The sequence below is a fragment of the Rhipicephalus microplus genome, chromosome 6 (assembly GCF_043290135.1).
Source record: "Rhipicephalus microplus isolate Deutch F79 chromosome 6, USDA_Rmic, whole genome shotgun sequence".
Classification (NCBI taxonomy): domain Eukaryota; kingdom Metazoa; phylum Arthropoda; class Arachnida; order Ixodida; family Ixodidae; genus Rhipicephalus; species Rhipicephalus microplus.
Window position 1 is genome coordinate 85,417,240 of NC_134705.1, and position 11,718 is coordinate 85,428,957.

Sequence of the window (11,718 nt, forward strand, 5' to 3'; positions counted from 1 at the left end):
GGTGCCACGACCGACTCTTTCCCGTACACAAGAGGTATCAGGCAGGGGTGCCCGTTAGGCCCGACCCTTTTCGTCCTCTCCATCGAGCCACTCATAACATCTGTGGCCAGCGACGAACGCATCAGGGGCCTGCCACTAACGGGCCTGGAGGAGTTGAAGATCCTGGCCTTCGCGGACGACCTCTCACTCTTTCTAAGAGATGCACGCAGTCTCGTTCGCTTCCGCCAGGTATTCAGCACCTATGCCGCCGCATCGGGAGCAAGGCTAAACGAAGCCAAGAGTAAGGCCTTGCTCTTTGGCCCTTTTCCGGCTGAGGCTATTGGGACGATCGAGGCTGTCTCTGCTGTGAAAGTCCTGGGAGTGCTATTCACCTGCGAGGGTGTGGCGGCATCCACCTGGCGTAGAGTGATAGACAGGGCCCACCTACTTATTGAACGCGCCAAGCTCTCCGACCTTACCCTGCGTGACAAAGCCGTAGCGGTGAAGACCAGCATCTGCGCCCTCGCCTCCCACGTTAGCCGAGTGACCACCATGCCCACCAGAATTGCGAACCACCTCAACCAGCTCATAACAGCTTTTATGTGGGATGGCAACCCCCCGCCAGTCAAGCGCCACCTTCTGCAGCTCGCACCGAGCGAGGGAGGACTTGGCCTCCCCCATGTCCAGACCACGAGCAAGATCCTCGCCTTGAAGACCGCCCGTGCGCTAGCGCAGAAGAGCGACTATGCGGGCAGGGGTTTACTCCTCTACTGGAGCAGCGTGGGCAACGACTGGCTTGAAGCGGGTGGTCACTCCGGACCCTTTGCCGAGTCGCCCTCCCCCTTTTATAGGGTGGCGGCAGCGACTATGCGTATGCTCGCAAAGGAGGTCCCTGGATGCGAGATCGAGTCCGACCCGCCAGCCAGACTGGTCGAGACACTCACGGCCCACCAGCTCGACGAAGACGACAAGCGACGTGCCAGGCGAGCGATGCGAGAAATCGCCACGTTCAGTCGAGACACCCCCCGTGAGGTCCAAGACTTCCTTTGGAAACGGGCGTGGAACGTCCTCCCCACGAGGCAAAGGTTACACCATTTCGGTATCGTTCCCGACGCCCGCTGCCCGAACTGCCGAGAGACAGAAACACAAGACCACGCGCTCCTAAACTGCCCTGCTGCGAGACCCGTATGGCGCATGATTGCGCAGTGCTTCGGCATCCGCCCTCCGCCAAACCACAGACGCAACAAGGGCACCTTCGCGCGAGTGGTCTTCGCCCTCACTCTCTTTGTGATATGGCAGCGCCGTTCGCTAGCAGAAGCGAGGAGGAAGCCCGTTAGAGCCGCGTACCCCACAGTGAGCCGAATCAAGCGATTGGTGTGGGCGCACCTCTCGGAGGAGTTGGAGGCTAGTGGCGAGGAATCCTTCCTCCGGCGCTGGCACACCAGATTTTTCTTCCTGCGCAATGGTAAATTAGTGTCCCCCCTAATCCCTTATTAACTACCCCCCAACTCTGTAACCAAGCGGGGCCACCCCCCCCCCCCCCCTTATAGCACAAGCACAGACATGTAGCCCTTCCCTCGGTCGTAGTTACACTGATATTAAGGCGTGCTCCATGCACGAGGTTTCTTCTGGTCCCCCCTGTTAACCGCCCCCCCCCCCCGTAGTGTTTATGTTTGTTTGCGGGAGTGCCGCTTATCTCTGTATAAAGTTTCTTTTCGGCATGTAAATACGTAATAGATCATGTGCTTTCATTTCACTGTATCCATTGTTTATGTAAATAGGTTTTTGTATATTATATGATTTACTGTACAATACAACTGTGTTCTTCTTGTGCCCAAATTGGGTCAAGTGCTGTTTTGAGTGTCATTACAGCCGAATTCCTGGCTGAGTATTTGTAAATATTTCTGTTCTGTTGCCGAATGTGTTGAGAGTCTAAATAAACTTCTCTTTGTAGTATCTGTTCTTATCAGCTTAATATCTGATACGGATCCTATTTGGATCCAAGATATTAAACTTATTTTTGTGATGCGGCGGAGTGCTTGAAGCTTGCTTCACCTCCGCCACGGGTTGGCCCGGTATTGCACTACCTCCGGGATCGGCCCACTCACCCCCTGCGGGGTGAGTTCGACAATAAATTCAATGATAGAAGGAGTGTTCGGATTTACCCATGATACCGGGGTAAACGGCGTGGGTGCGTCGAGTGTCCGAGACGGTGGCGGCACGCCGCCCCGGCTGACGCGGTATTCGCGGGCAGGGAGTGCGCTAGCTGTGTTTGCACTTACGATTGCTCTGGGAAAATAAATGTTTCCGTGTGTATTTCATATATGGAGGGTCTCTTTTATTTTGTTATGTTCACACGTACATACTCAAGTTTCTTATTTTTTTTAACATTCCTACTCATATCAATAAAACTATTGAGGAAATTATCATTACTGTTTCGGAGGAAAGCTAGAAGTGTGTATACGATGTGTATGCATGTGCGATGTGTATGTATGTATGTGTGTAGAAGTGTGTATGTATGTGCCAAGCTATTTCCGCTTTTCGAATTCACCCGTTTCGCAACGAAAAATAAAAAAGCCTCTAGAAAATGGGGTTTGGTTGGTGTTTCTGTTTACAGTTGCAGTGGCAAGCGAAGGCATTTTTATTTCACATCTTCACGCGGCGTCTGAACCTGAAGACGCGTGCTCTCGCCACGTCTACGCATCTACACTATTCCCCATCACAAATTAAAATCGCAAAGAACGCCACACGACCCACTCCGCACACACCTGCTGTACGGTGGAGCGGCAAAGCCCCGATGTGCTTTTCCTATGTCCACTGACCTTTGGGGTTTGACGTCCCAAAACCACCATATGATTATGGGAAAATTTCGACCACCTGGGGTTCTTTCACGTGCACCCTAATCTGAGCACAGGGAAATGCAGCCGCCGCGGCCGGGATTCGATCCCACCACCTGCGGGTCAGCAGCCGAGTACCTTACGGCCATCAGACCACCACGGCGGGCATCGCCTTGTTGATCAAACACTTCATTTCTGAACACCATCTCATACCAGCTCATCCACCGTTGGCTCTCGTTAATTACAACGAACATCCTCGCACGCTCACCTCAATGGAATTGCCAGTTGCTGGAAGTTCCAAGAAAATTGCGCACTAGACGTACGGACGCACCACGCACGTACCTGAAGCGACGTGGACCCCAGGACGCGTGAGATCACGCCCCGGGCGCGCTTTGCCTCCGTACCCACTCGTCACTCCTCACAGCTTCACTAAGCCGAGTATGTAGAAGTCGAAGAAGCAGAACAACAAACCAGCCAATCCCCCACAGTGGGTGTGAGCCACAAGTGAAGGTCAACAAAAACAAGCAACACCAGCGAGCGCAGTGACGAAGCTATCGTAATGGGGCGAAATAATCCACGAATATGGCTGCACGTTGACGCACGGTCGCATTTGTGCAACCACCCGTGTCTCCCGAAGACCGTCTGTCGCGAGTCTTCGACGAAAAGCGCAGGCGAGTACTTCTCCACTGATTTCCGCGACCACTTGACGACCGCCTTCGGCCGCCTCATGTCCGTCCGGCACGATCGACGGAGCGCCGCACCAGCGCCTCGTACACGCCACCATAGCACTCCTACCCCTCGGAATCAGCAAAACTTTGACTCGGACGTTTTCGACCACGACAGACAGAACCTGCCGGCCCGTTGAACGCTTGAACGACATCGCAGCGGCAAGTCGCACACTCACGTTCCGTCACCCTCTGCCACATGATCCTTCATTCACCGGCTTCACAACCCACGCGGTAGACGTTTCGCACGCATTCCCGGGTCTGCCTTTCACGGCAGGACCTTCGTCGACCTCGGTGCGGTGTTCCGCCACGTCGGAACTTGCAAGGCATATGTTGAGCGTGCTGAAGCAGCCAAAGGCACCACCTTTTTGCCGATGATTGTGGGCGTCGTTGCAGAGGCGTTGCTTGGGCAGCCGGCGTAGAAGCCATGTTGGATGGGTGACGTATTCACATTTTGCGCAGTCATTTTTTTTTTTTTTTTTTTCCTTCCAGACTTTGGTGCTCGAGTTGGACATGTACACTATGCATCAGTTTTTAAAACAAGTGCTGTAGCATCCCTCGCGACATGGCTGATAATGTTCGCCGGCAAGCATTTGGTGTGACGTCATGGGCGCATAGAGAGTACGCATGCAAGCAAGCACGCGTGGCTTCGACCTCTGGGAAAAAGAAGGTTTCAGTTTTAACATGTTTGTAAGCGAAACTAGAAACTTCAAGCGGACTGGGGATAAAAGCAATGCCGTGAAGCCAGCGCTGCCGCTGTCGGTGCACAATGCTGGTTGTGCATGGGTGGACGTCGGAATTGCTTTGCTACTGTTTGCCCGGCTTTTGGCCAGAACTAAGTACGAGGTGTGAAAGAATGGATTTTAATTACGTGCTAATGAATTGCATCGCTTCTCGGCCTTTTGGCTAAGATCAAAGTGTAGTCCTACCTCTCGGGACTACATTTTTGGCCTTTGGGCCGGGGTTGGATGCCCCCCCTTGAGGGGGGACAACCCTTTTCACTCTTTTTTTTCTTTCTCCTCTCGCTTCTCTTTTCCCGCTTCCTTCTTACGCTTGCGGTGCATCCAAACCGGGCTCCCTCGGGAGCTGACTGGGCAGTTGCACCGCAACTTATACGTTCTTCCCCTGTCCTGAGGTTAGGGCGTGGGTCTGAACCCACCCCTGACCGCCTGGCCTCTCCAGCAGGACTGTCTGGGGTCTTTGGACCCGCGAAGGTGTTATGCCTGCGGGATCCACTTGCGGCCTCTCTTCGGGGTGCGGCAGCAGGGGAGTGACGCTCCGCGGTGGGCAAAAGGCTCACCCCGCTATCACCGCTGTATTGAGCTATAAGCTCTGGGGTCGCTTGCTTAGCTGGCGGGTGGTCGCCCAAGGCGGCCTTCCCGACTAAGCCCAGGGTACCCCGGCCCTGGGTGGACGTGCAGCCCAGCCCCTGCTCTGCCGGCCTGCTCCAATGCAGCTCCACCATGGCTCTAAGCCATGGCGACTGGCCAAGCCCTTTGGTGAGAAAGGGTGGACGCTGGGGCAGCCGGTAGGGCGCCGCACCCTTGGTCAGGCCCGGTGGTCCCGGAGGTCCGGGCGGCCTTTGATCGGGCCAGCAAGGCCGAGACTTCTACTTCCTCTCTTGTGTGCTGCCTCTTTTGACAACCTCACTCTGTTCTTATCAGCTTAATATCTGATACGGATCCTATTTGGATCCAAGATATTAAACTTATTTTTGTGATGCGGCGGAGTGCTTGAAGCTTGCTTCACCTCCGCCACGGGTTGGCCCGGTATTGCACTACCTCCGGGATCGGCCCACTCACCCCCTGCGGGGTGAGTTCGACAATAAATTCAATGATAGAAGGAGTGTTCGGATTTACCCATGATACCGGGGTAAACGGCGTGGGTGCGTCGAGTGTCCGAGACGGTGGCGGCACGCCGCCCCGGCTGACGCGGTATTCGCGGGCAGGGAGTGCGCTAGCTGTGTTTGCACTTACGATTGCTCTGGGAAAATAAATGTTTCCGTGTGTATTTCATATATGGAGGGTCTCTTTTATTTTGTTATGTTCACACGTACATACTCAAGTTTCTTATTTTTTTTAACATTCCTACTCATATCAATAAAACTATTGAGGAAATTATCATTACTGTTTCGGAGGAAAGCTAGAAGTGTGTATACGATGTGTATGCATGTGCGATGTGTATGTATGTATGTGTGTAGAAGTGTGTATGTATGTGCCAAGCTATTTCCGCTTTTCGAATTCACCCGTTTCGCAACGAAAAATAAAAAAGCCTCTAGAAAATGGGGTTTGGTTGGTGTTTCTGTTTACAGTTGCAGTGGCAAGCGAAGGCATTTTTATTTCACATCTTCACGCGGCGTCTGAACCTGAAGACGCGTGCTCTCGCCACGTCTACGCATCTACACTATTCCCCATCACAAATTAAAATCGCAAAGAACGCCACACGACCCACTCCGCACACACCTGCTGTACGGTGGAGCGGCAAAGCCCCGATGTGCTTTTCCTATGTCCACTGACCTTTGGGGTTTGACGTCCCAAAACCACCATATGATTATGGGAAAATTTCGACCACCTGGGGTTCTTTCACGTGCACCCTAATCTGAGCACAGGGAAATGCAGCCGCCGCGGCCGGGATTCGATCCCACCACCTGCGGGTCAGCAGCCGAGTACCTTACGGCCATCAGACCACCACGGCGGGCATCGCCTTGTTGATCAAACACTTCATTTCTGAACACCATCTCATACCAGCTCATCTACCGTTGGCTCTCGTTAATTACAACGAACATCCTCGCACGCTCACCTCAATGGAATTGCCAGTTGCTGGAAGTTCCAAGAAAATTGCGCACTAGACGTACGGACGCACCACGCACGTACCTGAAGCGACGTGGACCCCAGGACGCGTGAGATCACGCCCCGGGCGCGCTTTGCCTCCGTACCCACTCGTCACTCCTCACAGCTTCACTAAGCCGAGTATGTAGAAGTCGAAGAAGCAGAACAACAAACCAGCCAATCCCCCACAGTGGGTGTGAGCCACAAGTGAAGGTCAACAAAAACAAGCAACACCAGCGAGCGCAGTGACGAAGCTATCGTAATGGGGCGAAATAATCCACGAATATGGCTGCACGTTGACGCACGGTCGCATTTGTGCAACCACCCGTGTCTCCCGAAGACCGTCTGTCGCGAGTCTTCGACGAAAAGCGCAGGCGAGTACTTCTCCACTGATTTCCGCGACCACTTGACGACCGCCTTCGGCCGCCTCATGTCCGTCCGGCACGATCGACGGAGCGCCGCACCAGCGCCTCGTACACGCCACCATAGCACTCCTACCCCTCGGAATCAGCAAAACTTTGACTCGGACGTTTTCGACCACGACAGACAGAACCTGCCGGCCCGTTGAACGCTTGAACGACATCGCAGCGGCAAGTCGCACACTCACGTTCCGTCACCCTCTGCCACATGATCCTTCATTCACCGGCTTCACAACCCACGCGGTAGACGTTTCGCACGCATTCCCGGGTCTGCCTTTCACGGCAGGACCTTCGTCGACCTCGGTGCGGTGTTCCGCCACGTCGGAACTTGCAAGGCATATGTTGAGCGTGCTGAAGCAGCCAAAGGCACCACCTTTTTGCCGATGATTGTGGGCGTCGTTGCAGAGGCGTTGCTTGGGCAGCCGGCGTAGAAGCCATGTTGGATGGGTGACGTATTCACATTTTGCGCAGTCATTTTTTTTTTTTTTTTCCTTCCAGACTTTGGTGCTCGAGTTGGACATGTACACTATGCATCAGTTTTTAAAACAAGTGCTGTAGCATCCCTCGCGACATGGCTGATAATGTTCGCCGGCAAGCATTTGGTGTGACGTCATGGGCGCATAGAGAGTACGCATGCAAGCAAGCACGCGTGGCTTCGACCTCTGGGAAAAAGAAGGTTTCAGTTTTAACATGTTTGTAAGCGAAACTAGAAACTTCAAGCGGACTGGGGATAAAAGCAATGCCGTGAAGCCAGCGCTGCCGCTGTCGGTGCACAATGCTGGTTGTGCATGGGTGGACGTCGGAATTGCTTTGCTACTGTTTGCCCGGCTTTTGGCCAGAACTAAGTACGAGGTGTGAAAGAATGGATTTTAATTACGTGCTAATGAATTGCATCGCTTCTCGGCCTTTTGGCTAAGATCAAAGTGTAGTATCTGTTCTTATCAGCTTAATATCTGATACGGATCCTATTTGGATCCAAGATATTAAACTTATTTTTGTGATGCGGCGGAGTGCTTGAAGCTTGCTTCACCTCCGCCACGGGTTGGCCCGGTATTGCACTACCTCCGGGATCGGCCCACTCACCCCCTGCGGGGTGAGTTCGACAATAAATTCAATGATAGAAGGAGTGTTCGGATTTACCCATGATACCGGGGTAAACGGCGTGGGTGCGTCGAGTGTCCGAGACGGTGGCGGCACGCCGCCCCGGCTGACGCGGTATTCGCGGGCAGGGAGTGCGCTAGCTGTGTTTGCACTTACGATTGCTCTGGGAAAATAAATGTTTCCGTGTGTATTTCATATATGGAGGGTCTCTTTTATTTTGTTATGTTCACACGTACATACTCAAGTTTCTTATTTTTTTTAACATTCCTACTCATATCAATAAAACTATTGAGGAAATTATCATTACTGTTTCGGAGGAAAGCTAGAAGTGTGTATACGATGTGTATGCATGTGCGATGTGTATGTATGTATGTGTGTAGAAGTGTGTATGTATGTGCCAAGCTATTTCCGCTTTTCGAATTCACCCGTTTCGCAACGAAAAATAAAAAAGCCTCTAGAAAATGGGGTTTGGTTGGTGTTTCTGTTTACAGTTGCAGTGGCAAGCGAAGGCATTTTTATTTCACATCTTCACGCGGCGTCTGAACCTGAAGACGCGTGCTCTCGCCACGTCTACGCATCTACACTATTCCCCATCACAAATTAAAATCGCAAAGAACGCCACACGACCCACTCCGCACACACCTGCTGTACGGTGGAGCGGCAAAGCCCCGATGTGCTTTTCCTATGTCCACTGACCTTTGGGGTTTGACGTCCCAAAACCACCATATGATTATGGGAAAATTTCGACCACCTGGGGTTCTTTCACGTGCACCCTAATCTGAGCACAGGGAAATGCAGCCGCCGCGGCCGGGATTCGATCCCACCACCTGCGGGTCAGCAGCCGAGTACCTTACGGCCATCAGACCACCACGGCGGGCATCGCCTTGTTGATCAAACACTTCATTTCTGAACACCATCTCATACCAGCTCATCCACCGTTGGCTCTCGTTAATTACAACGAACATCCTCGCACGCTCACCTCAATGGAATTGCCAGTTGCTGGAAGTTCCAAGAAAATTGCGCACTAGACGTACGGACGCACCACGCACGTACCTGAAGCGACGTGGACCCCAGGACGCGTGAGATCACGCCCCGGGCGCGCTTTGCCTCCGTACCCACTCGTCACTCCTCACAGCTTCACTAAGCCGAGTATGTAGAAGTCGAAGAAGCAGAACAACAAACCAGCCAATCCCCCACAGTGGGTGTGAGCCACAAGTGAAGGTCAACAAAAACAAGCAACACCAGCGAGCGCAGTGACGAAGCTATCGTAATGGGGCGAAATAATCCACGAATATGGCTGCACGTTGACGCACGGTCGCATTTGTGCAACCACCCGTGTCTCCCGAAGACCGTCTGTCGCGAGTCTTCGACGAAAAGCGCAGGCGAGTACTTCTCCACTGATTTCCGCGACCACTTGACGACCGCCTTCGGCCGCCTCATGTCCGTCCGGCACGATCGACGGAGCGCCGCACCAGCGCCTCGTACACGCCACCATAGCACTCCTACCCCTCGGAATCAGCAAAACTTTGACTCGGACGTTTTCGACCACGACAGACAGAACCTGCCGGCCCGTTGAACGCTTGAACGACATCGCAGCGGCAAGTCGCACACTCACGTTCCGTCACCCTCTGCCACATGATCCTTCATTCACCGGCTTCACAACCCACGCGGTAGACGTTTCGCACGCATTCCCGGGTCTGCCTTTCACGGCAGGACCTTCGTCGACCTCGGTGCGGTGTTCCGCCACGTCGGAACTTGCAAGGCATATGTTGAGCGTGCTGAAGCAGCCAAAGGCACCACCTTTTTGCCGATGATTGTGGGCGTCGTTGCAGAGGCGTTGCTTGGGCAGCCGGCGTAGAAGCCATGTTGGATGGGTGACGTATTCACATTTTGCGCAGTCATTTTTTTTTTTTTTTTTTTTCCTTCCAGACTTTGGTGCTCGAGTTGGACATGTACACTATGCATCAGTTTTTAAAACAAGTGCTGTAGCATCCCTCGCGACATGGCTGATAATGTTCGCCGGCAAGCATTTGGTGTGACGTCATGGGCGCATAGAGAGTACGCATGCAAGCAAGCACGCGTGGCTTCGACCTCTGGGAAAAAGAAGGTTTCAGTTTTAACATGTTTGTAAGCGAAACTAGAAACTTCAAGCGGACTGGGGATAAAAGCAATGCCGTGAAGCCAGCGCTGCCGCTGTCGGTGCACAATGCTGGTTGTGCATGGGTGGACGTCGGAATTGCTTTGCTACTGTTTGCCCGGCTTTTGGCCAGAACTAAGTACGAGGTGTGAAAGAATGGATTTTAATTACGTGCTAATGAATTGCATCGCTTCTCGGCCTTTTGGCTAAGATCAAAGTGTAGTGTTGGCTTGTCCATCCTACTCCTGCTCTTTGTAGAAGCAATCGACCACCCGCCCGGTTAGTGCGGTGTCTTTCTCTGTCTCTTCTTGTGTTGTTGTTGTGTGCATGCCTTCTTAGCTTGTTCGAGCGACCAGCAACGACTGCCTGCGGATTCTTGGACCCCCCTGCTGACACTTGGTTCCTGCTGCCCTGGATTTCTGGCTCTGGTCATTGGTGAGATGCTAGTTCTTTAAAACACTTCTTTTTTGCCTTTCTTTTCCGCCCCCCTTTGGGGGGGTGGGTTCTCGTGCTCGGCGAGACGGGCTGCTCCAACCGGCCTTGCCGGCAGCTTCCCGTCTGAAAAGCACCCTTTTTCTTGTGTATTAGTTGGCTCAGCGGCCCTTGCATCATCTGCCCAAGTGATGTAAGATAGCGCAAGCCTTCCTTGCACGCTTTTTTTTTTTTCTTTCGGAGCGCGCCTCTACTCTGGACACCAGCGAGCGCCGCTGGTGACCACGTGGAAGCAGCGTCTCCGCTCTCTCCTCTTTCTTCACTTTTCCCTCTCTTTTTTTTCCTCTCTTCTCCTTTCCGTTCACGTGGCCCGCGCTAAGGCTCCCCTCCCGCTCCCACTGTTGCCAGCTACACTAACAATGTAGCCAGGCGACTTTCTCTCTACTCTTGCACGCTCCTTTTTTTTTTTTTTTTTTCCGGAAGCGCCTCTGCTGACACGTGTCAGTAGAGGGCACGCTCAACCGGGTTCTCCTGCCTTCCCTTTTGTTTTTTTTTCTTCTCTCACTCGCTCTCTTTCCTCTGTCTTCTTTACTAATTCCTTCTGGTACCCTCCTCTCTGCTGAGGCGGTCAGTACTCTCTCTGCCTTCTTGGGGCTGCCAGCTGCACTCACCATGTAGCGGGTAGCCCGCGACTCTCACTGGTGCGCACGCCGTGGTTTTTTTTTTTCCTCTCTTCATTTTCTTTTTCTTCCTCTTCCTCTCTCGGCGAGCGCACCCCTCTTCTCTCTTCTCCCCCGACTAGGGGGAGGAGGTCACACACTCCCTCCTTTTCTTCCCCTTTGTCTTAGGTCGTCAGCTACACTTAAACATGGGTTGACGATCACCCCCCACCCCCACCCCCCTTTTTTTTTTCCTTCTCTTCTTTCTCTATCTCCTCTCCATCTTTCTACTTCTCATTCAAGTGTACAGTGCCGTCTTTTATTGAAGTGTTTTTTCTCAAGATGCCTAAGTGTTCTCACAATGATGTACATCCGGCCGTGATAATCCTGTTTTCTTTAGAAGTGTTCGCCCACCAGTAGGTGATGTCCGAGGAGGTAGGTCCCCCGAATACAGGGGAGACCGGGACGCCCACTGCACCGAGGCCGCGAGATGCCCAAAACCAACCCCAGCTAGGCAAGGAGGGACAGACCCTTGATGTCTTTTTCCCAATCCCACACAGCTTCACCTGCCCCATAGACAAATGTGGGGTACGGTACTCCG

The 11,718-nt window shown here is 53.0% G+C and overlaps 1 non-coding gene and 2 pseudogenes across 1 annotated transcript; all 3 read left to right on the forward strand.

The window, feature by feature from the left end:
- Window positions 1-1,879: 1,879 nt before the first annotated feature.
- Window positions 1,880-2,088, forward strand: LOC142766216 (U2 spliceosomal RNA; annotated as a pseudogene).
- A 3,081-nt stretch (window positions 2,089-5,169) lies between these two features.
- LOC142766417 (U2 spliceosomal RNA) lies at window positions 5,170-5,344 on the forward strand (annotated as a pseudogene).
- A 2,336-nt stretch (window positions 5,345-7,680) lies between these two features.
- Window positions 7,681-7,872, forward strand: LOC142766275 (U2 spliceosomal RNA). Its single transcript, XR_012884457.1, has one exon. It is a non-coding gene; the product is annotated as a U2 spliceosomal RNA (small nuclear RNA).
- Window positions 7,873-11,718: the final 3,846 nt, after the last annotated feature.